The 16,140-nt window shown below is 54.4% G+C and overlaps 1 protein-coding gene and 1 pseudogene across 7 annotated transcripts in view; both read right to left on the bottom strand.

Annotated features, from left to right (window-relative positions):
- fam189a2 (family with sequence similarity 189 member A2) overlaps window positions 1–16,140 on the bottom strand; it is a 108,903-nt gene that overhangs the window by 46,907 nt on the left and 45,856 nt on the right. The gene's annotated exons all lie outside the window — the stretch shown is intronic.
- On the bottom strand, window positions 8,474–9,118 carry LOC137369402 (beta-crystallin B1 pseudogene; annotated as a pseudogene).

The following is a 16,140-nucleotide window of genomic DNA, read 5'->3' as shown; positions in this document are numbered from 1 at the left end:
TGCACTGATGCAGAGGGCAGTACTGAGGGAGCGCTGCACTGATGCAGGGGGCAGTACTGAGGGAGCGCTGCACTGATGCAGAGGGCAGTACTGAGGGAGCGCTGCACTGATGCAGGGGGCAGTACTGAGGGAGCGCTGCACTGATGCAGGGGGCAGTACTGAGGGAGCGCTGCACTGATGCAGAGGGCAGTACTGAGGGAGCGCTGCACTGATGCAGGGGGCAGTACTGAGGGAGCGCTGCACTGATGCAGGGGGCAGTACTGAGGGAGCGCTGCACTGATGCAGGGGGCAGTACTGAGGGAGCGCTGCACTGATGCAGAGGGCAGTACTGAGGGAGCGCTGCACTGATGAAGGGGGCAGTACTGAGGGAGCGCTGCACTGATGCAGAGGGCAGTACTGAGGGAGCGCTGCACTGATGCAGGGGGCAGTACTGAGGGAGCGCTGCACTGATGCAGGGGGCAGTACTGAGGGAGCGCTGCACTGATACAGGGGGCAGTAATGAGGCAGCGCTGCGCTGTTGGAGAGGGCAGTACTGAGGGAGAGCTGCACTGATGCAGGGGGCAGTACTGAGGGAGCGCTGCACTGATGCATGGGGCAGTAATGAGGGAGCGCTGCACTGATGGAGAGGGCAGTACTGAGGGAGCGCTGCACTGATGCAGAGGGCAGTACTGAGGGAGCGCTGCACTGATGCAGGGGGCAGTACTGAGGGAGCGCTGCACTGATGCAGAGGGCAGTACTGAGGGAGCGCTGCACTGATGCAGGGGGCAGTACTGAGGGAGCGCTGCACTGATGCAGGGGGCAGTACTGAGGGAGCGCTGCACTGATACAGGGGGCAGTAATGAGGCAGCGCTGCGCTGTTGGAGAGGGCAGTACTGAGGGAGAGCTGCACTGATGCAGGGGGCAGTACTGAGGGAGCGCTGCACTGATGCATGGGGCAGTAATGAGGGAGCGCTGCACTGATGGAGAGGGCAGTACTGAGGGAGCGCTGCACTGATGCAGGGGGGCAGTACTGAGGGAGCGCTGCACTGATGCATGGGGCAGTAATGAGGGAGCGCTGCACTGATGGAGAGGGCAGTACTGAGGGAGCGCTGCACTGATGCAGGCGGCAGTACTGAGGGAGCGCTGCACTGATGCAGGGGGCAGTACTGAGGGTGCGCTGCACTGATGCAGGGGGGCAGTACTGAGGGAGCGCTGCACTGATGCAGAGGGCAGTACAGAGGGAGCGCTGCACTAATGCAGGGGGCAGTACTGAGGGAGCGCTGCACTGATGCGGGGGCAGTACTGAGGGAGCGCTGCACTGATGCAGAGGGCAGTACTGAGGGACTGCTGCACTGATGCAGTGGGCAGTACTCAGGGAGCGCTGCACTGATGCAGGGGGGCAGTACTGAGGGAGCGCTGCACTGATGCAGGGGACAGTACTGAGGGAGCGCTGCACTGATGCAGAGGGCAGTACTGAGGGAGCGCTGCACTGATGCAGAGGGCAGTACTGAGGGGGCGCTGCACTGATGCAGGGGGCAGTACTGAGGGAGCGCTGCACTCATGCAGAGGGCAGTACTGAGGGAGTGCTGCACTGATGCAGGGGGCAGTACTGAGGGAGCGCTGCACTGATGCAGGGGGCGGTACTGAGGGGGTGCTGCACTGATGCAGAGGGTGGTACTGAGGGGGTGCTGCACTGATGGAGAGGGCAGTACTGAGGGAGCGCTGGATTGATGCAGAGGGCGGTACTGAGGGAGCGCTGCACTGATGCATGGGGCAGTACTGAGGGAGCGCTGCAGTGATGGAGAGGGCAGTACTGAGGGAGAGCTGCACTGATGCAGGGGGCAGTACTGAAGGAGCGCTGCAGTGATGGAGAGGGCATACTGAGGGAGTGCTGCACTGATGGAGAGGGCATACTGAGGGAGTGCTGCACTGATGGAGAGGGCAGTACTGAGGGAGCCCTGCACTGATGCAGGGGGCAGTACTGAGGGAGTGCTGCACTGATGCAGGGGGCAGTACTGAGGGAGTGCTGCACTGATGCAGGGGGCAGTACTGAGGGAGTGCTGCACTGATGCAGGGGGCAGTACTGAGGGAGCGCTGCACTGATGGAGAGGGCAGTACTGAGGGAGCGCTGCACTGTTGGAGAGGGCAGTACTGAGGGAGCGCTGCACTGATGGAGAGGGCAGTACTGAGGGAGCGCTGCAGTGATGCAGGTGGCAGTACTGAGGGAGCGCTGCACTGTTGGAGAGGGCAGTACTGAGGGAGCGCTGCACTGATGCAGAGGGCAGTACTGAGGGAGCGCTGCACTGATGGAGTGGGCAGTACTGAGGGAGCGCTGCACTGATGCAGGGGGCAGTACTGAGGGAGTGCTGCACTGATGCAGGGGGCAGTACTGAGGGAGCGCTGCACTGATGCAGAGGGCAGCACTGAGGGAGCGCTGCACTGATGCAGGGGGCAGTACTGAGGGAGTGCTGCACTGATGCAGGGGGCAGTACTGAGGGAGCGCTGCACTGATGCAGAGGGCAGTACTGAGGGAGCGCTGCACTGATGCAGGGGGCAGTACTGAGGGAGCGCTGCACTGATGCAGGGGGCAGTACTGAGGGGGCGCTGCACTGTTGGAGAGGGCAGTACTGAAGGAGCGGTGCACTGATGCAGAGTGCAGTACTGAGGGAGCGCTGCACTGATGGAGTGGGCAGTACTAAGGGAGCGCTGCACTGATGCAGGGGGCAGTCCTGAGGGAGTGCTGCACTGATGCAGGGGGCAGTCCTGAGGGAGCGCTGCACTGATGCAGAGGGCAGTACTGAGGGAGCGCTGCACTGATGCAGGGGGCAGTACTGAGGGAGCGCTGCACTGATGCAGAGGGCAGTACTGAGGGAGCGCTGCACTGATGCAGGGGGCAGTACTGAGGGAGCGCTGCACTGATGCAGGGGGCAGTACTGAGGGAGCGCTGCACTGATGCAGGGGGCAGTAATGAGGCAGCGCTGCGCTGTTGGAGAGGGCAGTACTGAGGGAGAGCTGCACTGATGCAGGGGGCAGTACTGAGGGAGCGCTGCACTGATGCAGGGGGCAGTACTGAGGGAGCGCTGCACTGATGCAGAGGGCAGTACTGAGGGAGCGCTGCACTGATGCAGGGGGCAGTACTGAGGGAGCGCTGCACTGATGCAGAGGGCAGTACTGAGGGAGCGCTGCACTGATGCAGGGGGCAGTACTGAGGGAGCGCTGCACTGATGCAGGGGGCAGTACTGAGGGAGCGCTGCACTGATACAGGGGGCAGTAATGAGGCAGCGCTGCGCTGTTGGAGAGGGCAGTACTGAGGGAGAGCTGCACTGATGCAGGGGGCAGTACTGAGGGAGCGCTGCACTGATGCATGGGGCAGTAATGAGGGAGCGCTGCACTGATGGAGAGGGCAGTACTGAGGGAGCGCTGCACTGATGCAGGGGGGCAGTACTGAGGGAGCGCTGCACTGATGCATGGGGCAGTAATGAGGGAGCGCTGCACTGATGGAGAGGGCAGTACTGAGGGAGCGCTGCACTGATGCAGGCGGCAGTACTGAGGGAGCGCTGCACTGATGCAGGGGGCAGTACTGAGGGTGCGCTGCACTGATGCAGGGGGGCAGTACTGAGGGAGCGCTGCACTGATGCAGAGGGCAGTACAGAGGGAGCGCTGCACTAATGCAGGGGGCAGTACTGAGGGAGCGCTGCACTGATGCGGGGGCAGTACTGAGGGAGCGCTGCACTGATGCAGAGGGCAGTACTGAGGGACTGCTGCACTGATGCAGTGGGCAGTACTCAGGGAGCGCTGCACTGATGCAGGGGGGCAGTACTGAGGGAGCGCTGCACTGATGCAGGGGACAGTACTGAGGGAGCGCTGCACTGATGCAGAGGGCAGTACTGAGGGAGCGCTGCACTGATGCAGAGGGCAGTACTGAGGGGGCGCTGCACTGATGCAGGGGGCAGTACTGAGGGAGCGCTGCACTCATGCAGAGGGCAGTACTGAGGGAGTGCTGCACTGATGCAGGGGGCAGTACTGAGGGAGCGCTGCACTGATGCAGGGGGCGGTACTGAGGGGGTGCTGCACTGATGCAGAGGGTGGTACTGAGGGGGTGCTGCACTGATGGAGAGGGCAGTACTGAGGGAGCGCTGGATTGATGCAGAGGGCGGTACTGAGGGAGCGCTGCACTGATGCATGGGGCAGTACTGAGGGAGCGCTGCAGTGATGGAGAGGGCAGTACTGAGGGAGAGCTGCACTGATGCAGGGGGCAGTACTGAAGGAGCGCTGCAGTGATGGAGAGGGCATACTGAGGGAGTGCTGCACTGATGGAGAGGGCATACTGAGGGAGTGCTGCACTGATGGAGAGGGCAGTACTGAGGGAGCCCTGCACTGATGCAGGGGGCAGTACTGAGGGAGTGCTGCACTGATGCAGGGGGCAGTACTGAGGGAGTGCTGCACTGATGCAGGGGGCAGTACTGAGGGAGTGCTGCACTGATGCAGGGGGCAGTACTGAGGGAGCGCTGCACTGATGGAGAGGGCAGTACTGAGGGAGCACTGCACTGATGCAGGGGGCAGTACTGAGGGAGCGCTGCACTGATGCAGGGGGCAGTACTGAGGGAGCGCTGCACTGTTGGAGAGGGCAGTACTGAAGGAGCGGTGCACTGATGCAGAGTGCAGTACTGAGGGAGCGCTGCACTGATGGAGTGGGCAGTACTAAGGGAGCGCTGCACTGATGCAGGGGGCAGTCCTGAGGGAGTGCTGCACTGATGCAGGGGGCAGTCCTGAGGGAGCGCTGCACTGATGCAGAGGGCAGTACTGAGGGAGCGCTGCACTGATGCAGAGGGCAGTACTGAGGGAGCGCTGCACTGATGCAGGGGGCAGTACTGAGGGAGCGCTGCACTGATGCAGGGGGCAGTACTGAGGGAGCGCTGCACTGATGCAGGGGGCAGTACTGAGGGAGCGCTGCACTGATGCAGGGGGCAGTACTGAGGGAGCGCTGCACTGATGCAGAGGGCAGTACTGAGGGAGCGCTGCACTGATGCAGGGGGCAGTACTGAGGGAGCGCTGCACTGATGCAGAGGGCAGTACTGAGGGAGCGCTGCACTGATGCAGGGGGCAGTACTGAGGGAGCGCTGCACTGATGCAGGGGGCAGTACTGAGGGAGCGCTGCACTGATACAGGGGGCAGTAATGAGGCAGCGCTGCGCTGTTGGAGAGGGCAGTACTGAGGGAGAGCTGCACTGATGCAGGGGGCAGTACTGAGGGAGCGCTGCACTGATGCATGGGGCAGTAATGAGGGAGCGCTGCACTGATGGAGAGGGCAGTACTGAGGGAGCGCTGCACTGATGCAGGGGGGCAGTACTGAGGGAGCGCTGCACTGATGCATGGGGCAGTAATGAGGGAGCGCTGCACTGATGGAGAGGGCAGTACTGAGGGAGCGCTGCACTGATGCAGGCGGCAGTACTGAGGGAGCGCTGCACTGATGCAGGGGGCAGTACTGAGGGTGCGCTGCACTGATGCAGGGGGGCAGTACTGAGGGAGCGCTGCACTGATGCAGAGGGCAGTACAGAGGGAGCGCTGCACTAATGCAGGGGGCAGTACTGAGGGAGCGCTGCACTGATGCGGGGGCAGTACTGAGGGAGCGCTGCACTGATGCAGAGGGCAGTACTGAGGGACTGCTGCACTGATGCAGTGGGCAGTACTCAGGGAGCGCTGCACTGATGCAGGGGGGCAGTACTGAGGGAGCGCTGCACTGATGCAGGGGACAGTACTGAGGGAGCGCTGCACTGATGCAGAGGGCAGTACTGAGGGAGCGCTGCACTGATGCAGAGGGCAGTACTGAGGGGGCGCTGCACTGATGCAGGGGGCAGTACTGAGGGAGCGCTGCACTCATGCAGAGGGCAGTACTGAGGGAGTGCTGCACTGATGCAGGGGGCAGTACTGAGGGAGCGCTGCACTGATGCAGGGGGCGGTACTGAGGGGGTGCTGCACTGATGCAGAGGGTGGTACTGAGGGGGTGCTGCACTGATGGAGAGGGCAGTACTGAGGGAGCGCTGGATTGATGCAGAGGGCGGTACTGAGGGAGCGCTGCACTGATGCATGGGGCAGTACTGAGGGAGCGCTGCAGTGATGGAGAGGGCAGTACTGAGGGAGAGCTGCACTGATGCAGGGGGCAGTACTGAAGGAGCGCTGCAGTGATGGAGAGGGCATACTGAGGGAGTGCTGCACTGATGGAGAGGGCATACTGAGGGAGTGCTGCACTGATGGAGAGGGCAGTACTGAGGGAGTGCTGCACTGATGCAGGGGGCAGTACTGAGGGAGTGCTGCACTGATGCAGGGGGCAGTACTGAGGGAGTGCTGCACTGATGCAGGGGGCAGTACTGAGGGAGCGCTGCACTGATGGAGAGGGCAGTACTGAGGGAGCACTGCACTGATGCAGGGGGCAGTACTGAGGGAGCGCTGCACTGATGGAGAGGGCAGTACTGAGGGAGCGCTGCAGTGATGGAGAGGGCAGTACTGAGGGCGAGCTGCACTGATGCAGGGGGCAGTACTGAAGGAGCACTGCAGTGATGGAGAGGGCATACTGAGGGAGTGCTGCACTGATGGAGAGGGCATACTGAGGGAGCGCTGCACTGATGGAGAGGGCATACTGAGGGAGTGCTGCACTGATGGAGAGGGCAGTACTGAGGGAGTGCTGCACTGATGGAGAGGGCATACTGAGGGAGTGCTGCACTGATGGAGAGGGCAGTACTGAGGGAGTGCTGCACTGATGGAGAGGGCAGTACTGAGGGAGCCCTGCACTGATGCAGGGGGCAGTACTGAGGGAGTGCTGCACTGATGGAGAGGGCAGTACTGAGGGAGCGCTGCACTGATGGAGAGGGCATACTGAGGGAGTGCTGCACTGATGGAGAGGGCAGTACTGAGGGAGTGCTGCACTGATGCAGGGGGCAGTACTGAGGGAGTGCTGCACTGATGCAGGGGGCAGTACTGAGGGAGTGCTGCACTGATGCAGGGGGCAGTACTGAGGGAGTGCTGCACTGATGCAGGGGGCAGTACTGAGGGAGCGCTGCACTGATGGAGAGGGCAGTACTGAGGTAGCGCTGCACTGATGCAGGGGGCAGTACTGAGGGAGTGCTGCACTGATGGAGAGGGCAGTCCTGAGTGAGCGATGCACTGATGCAGGGGGCAGTACTGAGGGAGTGCTGCACTGAAGCAGGGGGCAGTACTGAGGCAGCGCTGCACTGATGGAGAGGGCAGTACTGAGGGAGCGCTGCACTGATGCAGGGGGCAGTACTGAGGGAGCGCTGCACTGATGCAGGGGGCAGTACTGAGGGAGTGCTGCACTGATGCAGGGGGCAGTACTGAGGGAGCGATGCACTGATGCAGGGGGCAGTACTGAGGGAGTGCTGCACTAATGCAGGGGGCAGTACTGAGGGAGCGCTGCACTGATGGAGAGGGCAGTACTGAGTGAGCGCTGCACTGATGCAGGGGGCAGTACTGAGGTAGTGCTGCACTGATGCAGGGGGCAGTACTGAGGGACCGCTGCACTGATGGAGAGGGCAGTACTGAGGGAGCGCTGCACTGATGCAGGGGGCAGTACTGAGGGAGTGCTGCACTGATGCAGGGGGCAGTACTGAGGGAGCGCTGCACTGATGGAGAGGGCAGTACTGAGGGAGCGCTGCACTGATGCAGGGGGCAGTACTGAGGGAGCGCTGCACTGATGGAGATGCCGTCTTCCAGCTGAGACATTAAACTGAGGCCCTGTCTGCCCTCTTGGTGGACGTATTTCGAAGAAGTTCTTGAGCAGGGGAGTTCTCCCCAGTGTCCTGCCCAATATTTATCTCACAACCAACATCATTAAAAGCAGATTATCTGCTCACTATCACATTGCTGTTTATGGGTGTTTGCTGCGTACAAATTGGCTGGTGCGCTTCCGACATTACAACTGTGACCACGCTTCAAATGTACTTCATTGGCTGTAATACGCCCTGAAGTCATAAGAGGCGCTATATTAATGCAAGTTTTTCTTTACCACTCAATGACCCTTAACTTACGACCCTTGAATTCAGATATGTCATCACATTTTGCAGATTTCTGAGCAAGTTGGCTGTAGATGCCCCTGAGTTGTGCTATATATAGACTGTGTGTGTGTGTGTGTTCATGGAATATACTGGTACTACATTGCCAGTGCTGAGGTAAACATAGATGTCTCAACTTTCAGCACCATAATTGAAAGATCTGTAAAGCAACACACTAGAACAGAACAAAAGCCTTTTCTTTCATTTGAAGTGAGTTTATTTTTCACAACCATTTCATTGTTCTTTGTAAAACCAGTTTCAATATGGAGAAACTTGTCAACAGAATCTAAACTCCCAACAGCGCACAATCTGCAAAGTTTGATGAATGTTGTTTGTTAACAAGTATTTGTTTCCCCACACCACCTTTTACTCCCTCATTGAGCCCATGTCACTCTGTTAACCCCACAAGGTCGGTCATCCTTTAGGTTTCTAGTTAAAACAGCCAACCTTGTGCCACTGGCCATCACGGATTCGGCGTATGGACTGAATCTCAGGTTTCCGGCCACCCCACTGATTCCAGTGCCTGTAATCCTTCTTCTCAAACACGTACTGGTAGCCACGGTACCCGGGGTACTGGTAGCCCACCCATGTCCCGCAGGTCACGCTGGCACTGCCGACCCTGTCGGTGAAACCATAAGAGTACAGGCTGGGAACGTCATTGTCGACGATCTCCATCTTGCGGCCCTTGAACTCTGCCATTTCGTACAGGCAGATCTTGTGCTGCTCCGACTCCATTAACACGGGCCTGAAGGACATGATGTACTCGCTCCTGTGGCTGTTGGACCAGGAGTCCCAGCGGGGATACTCCCCTCTCTCGAGGACAAACATCTCTCCGCAGAAGTTGGCCTGCTCGTAGAACACCCAGGGCCCACAGTCGACACGAATCGACCCCACTCGCTCAAAGCCACTGTCGCACAAATTCATGCACTCGCCAGAAAACTCCTTGTGGCGGCCCTGGAAGTTCTCTTGCTCAAAGACGAACATCCTGTAGACACTCATTCCCATGTCGAGGTTCCTGGGCTGAAGATTCTTCCGCTCAGACTGAGGGGTCGTGCGGCTGGCTTTCTCTGACATGGCTGCTCTCGCTCTGCTTCTGGAAGCCTGAGTGATGATCAGTGGTTGCTTGGCCGCCTCTTTTATACACTGTGTTGAGCCGAGTAGGGGATTACTTGGACACAGAAGAATTGCAGAATCAACAGATCTGAGAGAATGAAAACCCCAGTCATCAGGAGTGAGTGCACGTGACATGGAAAGAGGAAAAGGGAGAAAGAATGGGAGAACGGGAGAGTCAGCAGGACCTGGTTTTGCTCTAATTCAACACACAGCACAGAATTCTGGGAACATTAGTGAGGTTTCTTGCTGTACTATGCATCAGATGGTTAACACCATACGGATCCAACTTTCCACGGCAACTGTCGTGTTGCAGGCCGGTGGCTACTCCCAGATTTATTTTTTAAAACTTGCATTTATATAGTGCCGGTCATGACCTCAGGACATCCCAAAGTGCTTTATAGCCAATGGAGTACTTTTGTAGTGTAGTCACTGTTGTACTGTAGGAAATTGCAAGCTGTTATTTAGGGTTGTTGGTTGAGGGATAAATATTGGCCAGGATACCAAGGAGAACTCCCCTACATAGAAATTAGGAGCAGGAGTAGGCTACTCGAGCCTGCTCCGCCATTCAATAAGATCTGATTATAACCTCGACTCCACATTCCCACCTACTCCCAATAACCTTTTGCCCCCTTGTTTATTAAGAACCTCCTGCTCTTTTTTCATCATGGGAATCTTTTGCTTCCATCCAAGGGTTAACCTAACATCTCATCTAACAGATGGCACCTTGGACAGTGCAGCACTCCCTCAGTACTGAACCAGGTGTGTTAGCCTGGATTTTGCATTCACGTTTCTGGAGTGGGAGTGAAAAGCATGAGTGCTACCCACTGAACTGCTAGTCGCTGTCAAGTGTTGGCCTGTTGATGTCAATAATGTGTGACCTCAACTTTGCTGCTTTTCCCACGTTGATTGATTGCAAAAGATATATCGCGCTCAGTTTGATCATCCAATTTATCACGTGATTTTATGCTCAGACGAAATAAACAACAAACAAAAATGCTACGTTTGCTGTTTCAGCTTTTTTAATGAATGACTGGATGTGTAATGGACATGTAGGAGCCATGGTTCCTGCCAGATGTGGGTAAGCAGCAGGTTTGTAATTTGTTGTCTGCCCCGAGGTGAAAATGGTGTAAAGGAAGAAAAATGGCGGGGTAACTTCCAGGCCAGGAGTTTTCACAACCCTGAAAGAAATGAAAGCAACACTTGCATTTCTATAGCGCCTTGCACAACTTTAGGATGTCCCAATGCACTTTCCAGCCAATCAAGTACTTCTGAGTTGTAGTCACTGTTGTAATGCAAGAAGCGCTGCAGCCAATTTGTGCACAGCAAGATCCCACAAACAGCAATGAGATAAATACCAGATAATCTTTTCTTTAGTAAAGTTGGTTGAGGGATAAACATGGGCCATGAACACTAGGGAAAACTCCCCTTTATACACGATAGATGGCCAGACGGTGAAGAGTGGAACTGCAGCCAATCTTTACACACTGTTATAAACTTTTATTTACAGCGAATCACATTACAAACATGCATCTCCTAACCCAACCACCAAAGTTTCAGTTTGCTCCTATATATAGGAGCACAAGTGAATCCCCAGTTAATGCCCACCACCTGAATTAAACAATTAATTAATTTACAATTAACACCTTGAAGACCCTGCTCTTCTTCAAAGTAGTGGCCGTGTGATTTGCACGTTTTCAGTTGCTCAATAATCACGAATGTAAACATTCTCTTTGTCCATGACATTTCCTGATGACTGGGTAATTTTTAGACAGAGAAGCTAAGCAAAGGTGGCAAGGTTGACCTGTGTAGGTCAACTCAGCCCTCACCCTGTCGTGCCCAGGACTACATGGAAGACCCTACAGCAAGAAGTGCTTACATTTTGCTGGTGTCAACAGTCATCTCCTGGGGCAGCAGAGCAGAAACACTTCACAAGATGGCATTCTGGAGACAAAATCTCAGCCTTGTTTATATTGCGGCACAGCCTCTGACAACACTTCTAATACCCAACACATCGCTGCGATATAAATGAGTATCAGCTTCATGAGATATTGACTGGTGGCACCATGCTTGTTATTTACTGAGTTTGATGTACTGTGGTGATTGATGGACAGTATGAATTCCATTGAGGATGAAGTCTGTTGAGGAAGTTGAGTGAGGCATTTCTCAGATGGGATCATTGAATGATACAACACAGAAGGTGGCCATTCGGCCTATCATGCCTGTGTCAGCTCTTTAGTAATGCTATCCAACTAGTCCCACTCATCTACCCCTTCCCCCTAGCCCTGTCATTTTTTTTTTTGCCCTTTCAAGTATTTATCCAATTCCCCTTTTGGAAGTTACTATTGAATCTGCTTCCACCGCCCTTTTAGGCAGCGCGTTCCAGATCACAACAACCTACTGCTTCAATAAAATATTTCATGTCGCTTCTGCTCTACTCATCTTGAAACCCGGGAACAAAACTCCGAGAAATCACCATCCGAACTTCACGCGGTCCAAACTTCATATAATGTTGATGATGTTTGGTGACTGTGAAGTGATGCTAACTAAACCTTTATAAATTGTCGGTTAAGCCTCAGCTGGAGTATTGAGTTCAATTCTGGGCATAACACTTTAGGAAGGATGTTAAGGCCTTGGAAAGGGTGCAGAGGAGATTTACTGGAATACCAGGGATGAGTGACTTCAGTAATGTGGAGAAACTGGAGAAGTTGGACTTGTTCTCCTTAGAGCAGAGAAGATTAAGAGGAGATTTAATAGAGGTAATCAAAAATCATGTAGCGCTTTGATCGAGTAAATAAGGAGAAGCTGTTTCCACTGGTAGGAGGGTCGGTAACTAGAGGATTTAAGATAATTGGCAAAAGAACCAGAGGGGGAGATGAGGAGAATTTCTTTTACGCAGCGAGTTGTTGTGATCTGGAATGCGCTGCCTGAAAGGGCAGTGGATGCAAATTCAATCGTAACTTTCAAAAGGGAATTGGATGAATACTTGAAAAGGAAAATGTTTCAGGGCTATGGGGAAAGAGCAGGGGAGTGGGACTAATCGGATTACTCTACCAAAGAGCCGGAACAGGCACGATAGACCGAACGGCCTCCCTCTCTGCTGTAAGATTCTATAAATTATTACCTGGCAATCAAACTGCTACCTGTTACTCGATAAACTTTCAGTGATTAAATTACAATCACTAATCCTTCATTATGGAGGTCACTGTACATCAATCACATGAAGCACACTGGACTGCCAGGATCTGTCACAAGTACAGCTACTGGCAATGAAAAATATTAATAAAACTACTACTTTATATCGCACTAATACTCATTTGAATTCAGTCCAATCTGATTAGATCAAAGTATTCATCTTCTCCCAGCTGTAACTGTCCTCCATCAAATTAGTTTAGACAGTCTCTGCCCAGGTCCTCCTAACAGCTACAGTTGGCAACCAGTGTCAGAATTAAGTGTCAGCTATGGCTAAGTGGGTAGCATGCTTGTCTTTGCATTGGAAAGTTGTGTATTCAACCCCTACTCCAGAGACTTGAGTGTGCAATACTAGGCTGATACCCTCAGTGTCAATACTGCGGGAGCACTGCACTGTCAGATGCTCTACCTTGTGGATGAGACATCAAACCGAGGCCCTGTCCGGCCTCTCAAGTAGTCAGAACAGATCCTATGGTGCTATTTTGAAGAGCAGGGGAGTTCTCCCTGGTGGCCTGGAGCCAATATCTATCCCTCAGCCAACATCACTAGAAAAGCAGATTATCTGGTCACCTATAACATTGCTGTTTGTGGGATCTTGCTGTGTGTCAAATGGCTGCCCAATTTCCCTACATTGCAACAGTGACTACACTTCAAAAAAGTACTTCACTGGCTGTAAAGTGTTTTGGGATCTCCTGGGGTCATGAAAGAAGCTATACAAATGCAAATTCTTTCTTTCAATCTCACTCAGCAGGAATATGAATGACTGATCTGAGGAATAGAAATTTCATAATGGTCCTGTACATTATGCTTAAGGAACATTAGGATAAAAGTTCCCATGCGCCAAATCATTGGGATGTGCGTTCCACAGATCTGCTGAATTACAGCCAATGTATTTCCAGCTATTAAATTTAATGCACAGGAAATTGAATGCTGGGAAAGCAGTATTCTATGATGCACACTTTCAGCTTTATTTAGTGAGCCTCTCGCAATTCCTGGCAGCGGCCCTCGAAGTGGGCGTTGCTCCCGCTAATCACGTGGACGGCCAGCCCACCGCGATCAGGCCACTTTGCATCATGACAACGCGGGGCCTGTCGAATCACACGACGGGGCGGAATGCAAAATGCCAAATATGGCGTCAGATGACTCTGAAGCAGGTGCTGCCGCCATACTTGAAGGCCTGCCAGCATTGCTTGTATTACTTCCTTGCATTCATTTGGTGCTAGCTCTTCACAACTTGTTTTTTATTTGTTCATGGGATGTGGGTGTCGCTGACTAGGCCAGCATTTATTGCCCATCCCTAATTGCCTTTGAGGCTCATGTTGCAGTGACTCTGGAACCCCCAGCCCACCCTGAAACAGACCCGACAGAATGGCAGAAACACAGCGTGCCCCACGGTTTAGTGATGCCTCCCTCGAGATTCTCCTCCAGCTGCAAGGGAAAGGCGGGAAGTCCTCTTCCCCAGCGAAGGCAAGAAGAGGTCCTCCCGCCTATCTCCTGGATGGAGATAGCTGAGGAGGTTAGCAGCCGTGGGCTCATTTCCCCCCCCCCCCCCCACCACCCCAGACATGGGTCCAGTGCCGCAAGAGGGTCAACAACCTCCTTCGTTCTGCCAAGGTGACTGCTGCACATCTCTCTCCTATTTAGGGATTGCAAGTGGTTACGCAGGAGGAAGTGGGACATGAAGAGGTAGGCACTACAGCTGCACTGGCAGAGGAGTTAGGCATAACCTCAACCAGGCAGATGCATGGCTGCATCTCAGCCACAGGCTACCTTCTTTCACAGTTCATCCCCATTAACTCTCCTCAAAGCTGACGGGAGCATGAGCTCTATTTGACACCCCAGTAGGGGCTGAGGGGCTGACACTAGTAGAATTGTCAAGTTGATCGCTTTGTGAAGTATGACTATCACTCTTTTTCCACTTGCAGGACAAGCGGACCCATAACAGGAGGGAGACAGCCCGACTAGCGGAGGCATCCCAGATCTTTGGCCTCTCTCCACAGCAGAGGAGGAGACATTCGAATTGGCAGGTACCCAGGGCGGCCGCTCCATATCAGATGAAGAGTCTGGAGTCTTCATGAAAGAGAGTGAGGATTGGCTTCCATTAACATACAGTTCCCTTCTGGAGACCCACTTCATATATAGTTGGTTTGACAAGATCTGAACAGTCTGACCCACACATGTTTGTGTTCTCTCATGGGGTCGGCGTCTGCAGGAGACTCATTGAAGAAGGGGGACAGCCATCCACCTCTGAGGAGGAGCACTCAGGGGAAGCACCGTCACATGACTCTCCTGTATATTCTATCAGTGAAGATACTTTCAACTTGGCGGGTTTCTTTTCAGCTGTAGAATCAGGGTCACAAGCTGGTGAGAGCACCACACACGCACCTGTGCAGCTGGCTGAGACTGAGACAGCCGAGGCATCTGATAGTCAGAGGACTGTGGGTGACCGAGCCCATTCTGAGCCCCAGGCTGATGATGAGCATCTGGCATCAACAGCACAGGGCAGGCTGGAGTTGCAGAGAAAGGTAAGGTAACATCTGGTGGAGATGCCAGAGGCAATGCGCAGCCATGAGCGAACAGTGGAGGAGTCCATCCATGCCATGACTGCTGCCATGTCTCAGGCATATGAGTGCATGGCTTCCTCCATTGAGAGGTTGGCGACCTTCATGAAAAGCCACATTCCTGCATGCAGACCTGCACACCATCGCCTTGGCCATGAGCTCAATGTGCAGTGGCAAGACAAGAGAAGGACAAGGTACTTAGAGTCTTCTCCAGCTTCTCATCCTTCTCTGGTCATCAGGGAGGCTCAATTGAGGCTTGAAAGGGAGGAGGAGAGGCTGACCTCCACAGCTGGGCGCTCCGAGTGTGGACAGTGGCTCCTCAGCCCCTCCACCAGTGAACCCAACTCCAGCGATGCCTGAGGAGAGTCCTGCTGCAGAGCAGAAAACCCTCAGGCAGCCGGTGCCTTCCAGGCTTCAGGCAACCAGAGGACAGTTGCCAACGTCATCCCAGGCCAAGGGGCAGCGTGATCAGCAGCCTGCCTACAGGCCAGCTGCTCGTGATGGGGTCCCACCTCACAGAAGCACTCGTAAACATATAAAGAAAACCATGCAGATACACTTGGGGGTTCATGGCTGTTTGAAATTTAACATTTGCTTCATCATATAAAGCTCTTTTGTTCTTGCAATCCACCTTCCTTGTGTAGAAGTGATTATTCTATCATGCCTTAATTGTGAGCTGCTGACTTCCCCCTCCCCCTTAGTGAAATGCCAATGTAGGCACAACCCTCATTTGAATATGATTTCCCAGGGGACCCGGTGTGTGGTTCAGCTGGGCACTAGGCACACAACACAAATAGAGAGGAGACGACAGACTGCATGCATTGAGGTGAGTTTTTATTGTTTTTACTGTGAGTGGCCATCATGGTGGCTGGAAGCTGGTAAATGTGAGATTGTCTCTTCTGTCTTTGGCCCATCGCTCAAGCTGCCTGGCCTCCACTGCAAGGGCTTCAACATCCAGTGCTGCTTGCTCATCATCCTCCTCCGCATCCTCCTTGTCGGTGGAGGAGTGTCACTCAGTCATGTCATCATCATGCAAAGCCTTCCCCCTGCCGCCTGAAGTGATAGATTGTGCAGAGCACAGCAGACCACCACAATGCACAAAACCCTCACAGGGGCATACTGCAGGACTCCACCAGATTGATCTAGACAATGGAATCTCATTGTCAGCCGCCCAATGGCTTGCTCCATGGTCGCTCAGGTCGAGCGTGATAGCTGTTGTACCTCTCCTCCGCT

This window comes from Heterodontus francisci, chromosome 4 (genome assembly GCF_036365525.1).
Source record: "Heterodontus francisci isolate sHetFra1 chromosome 4, sHetFra1.hap1, whole genome shotgun sequence".
NCBI lineage: Eukaryota > Metazoa > Chordata > Chondrichthyes > Heterodontiformes > Heterodontidae > Heterodontus > Heterodontus francisci.
This window is presented reverse-complemented; position numbering and strand designations above follow the sequence as displayed.